Below are 1,750 nucleotides of genomic sequence, written 5' to 3' on the forward strand. Positions count from 1 at the left end.
ACCTGAACCAAAATCAAGAGTCTGATGCTCAACTGACTGAGCCACTCAGGCGCCCCTATTTTTGTTTTAACTGAGGGACTAACATGATCATATTTAGGATTTAGATAGCTAGCATTGATAGGGGAGAGGATGAACAAGGCTGAGAGGTATCTATCAAAATCCAGTCTCCTTTTCTTCCTGAGAATACAGCTATACTAGAGTTCCCAGCCGCTATTAAGTTAGGTACAGTTATGCAAGCATGCTCTATCCAAAGCAATGTGAGATGCATCAAACCCACATCAGTACACATTAGGCTGAACCTTTTTCTACTTTCTCTTTCCAGCAGCTGCAATATGCACATGGTGACCCTGCCTCTACTGCACAAATAAAGAAAAGGTCCTAGCAGTTGACAGAAACGCAAGATGGGAGGAGTTTGGATCCCTGAATCACTACATAGAGGAGAGTTACCTGCTGGCTTAGAAACCTACTCTGAAATGAGATGAGAAATGAACTTATTGTTCTTTCAGCGGTCTACTTTTTTCTGTCAATGTAGCCATCCTTATTAATGCAGGGTGGGAGCAATGCTAGTGCAGAGTATGTTGTGGAGTCCGCTGGGGTCTTCACCACCATGGAGAAGACTGTGGTTCACCTTAAGGGTGAGGCCAAGAGGGCCATCATCTCTGCCCCTTCTGCTGATTCACTCATGTTTGTGATGGTCATGAACCATGAGAAATATGACAACTCCTTCAAGATTGTCAGCAATGCCTTCTACCAACTGCCTGGCTACTCTGGCCAAGGTCATCCATGACAACTTTGGCATTGTGGAGGGGCTCAGGACCACAGTTCATGCCATCACTGCCACAGTCTTCTACTGTGGACAACCACTCTGGGAAGCTGTCGTGTGATGGCCAACAGGCTTCCCAGAACATCATCCCTGCTTCTATTGGAGCTGCCAAGGCTGCCGGCAAGGTCACCCCTGAACTGAATGGGAAGCTTACTGGCATGGCCTTCTGTGTCCCCACCCTTAACGTATCAGTCATGGATCTGACCTGCTGCTTGGAGAAAGCTGCCAAATACAATGACATCGAGAAAGTGGTGAAGCAGGCATCGGGATGCCCCCTCAAGGGCATCCTGGACTACACTGAGGACCGGGTCATCTTCTATTTCCACCTTTGATGCTGGGGCTGGCATTGCTCTCAATGACCACCTTGTCAAGCTCATTTCCTGGTATGACAATGAATTTGGCTACAGCAACTGGGTAGTGGACTTTATGGTCCACGTGGCCTCCAAAGAGTAAGAGCCCCCTGGACTACCAGCCTCAGCAAGAGGAAGAGAGAGGCCCTCAGCAGCTGGGGAATCCTTGTCCCAACTCATCCCCAAACACACTGAGAATCCCCTGACCTCCAGTTTCCATCCCAGACCCCCTGAAGAAGGGGAGGGTCTTGGGGAGTCCTACCTTATCAGGCACTATCAATAAACGATACTGAATCCAACAAAAAAAAAAGTAAAATTTTAGCTCTATTTTCTCTTCCCTCCTCACACTATCAACTAGTGTGAATAATAAAATTACATTAAAATGGCGCAGGAGGGAGGGTTTAGATCTTTTGACTTTTGCCTGCAATTTACCTGAGACAATTGCCTGCACCTATTACTCTATGGTTTATTTCCCTCTTTCCCAAGCATTAAATTGTGTTCTCTTCAGCCTGGGTCATCCAGGAGGGTTAGAAGACTGGCTGATATTTATAGGTATGCCCAGTGTTTGCTGGAATTT

At 46.9% G+C, this 1,750-nt stretch overlaps 1 pseudogene; it reads left to right on the forward strand.

The window, feature by feature from the left end:
- The first annotated feature begins 544 nt into the window (after positions 1-544).
- Positions 545-1,276, forward strand: LOC124524433 (glyceraldehyde-3-phosphate dehydrogenase-like; annotated as a pseudogene).
- Positions 1,277-1,750: the final 474 nt, after the last annotated feature.

The sequence above is a fragment of the Lynx rufus genome, unplaced genomic scaffold, assembly GCF_022079265.1.
Source record: "Lynx rufus isolate CCGP_SWC_20201006 ecotype Redwood Valley unplaced genomic scaffold, mLynRuf1.p SCAF_10, whole genome shotgun sequence".
In the NCBI taxonomy this organism is placed as follows: domain Eukaryota; kingdom Metazoa; phylum Chordata; class Mammalia; order Carnivora; family Felidae; genus Lynx; species Lynx rufus.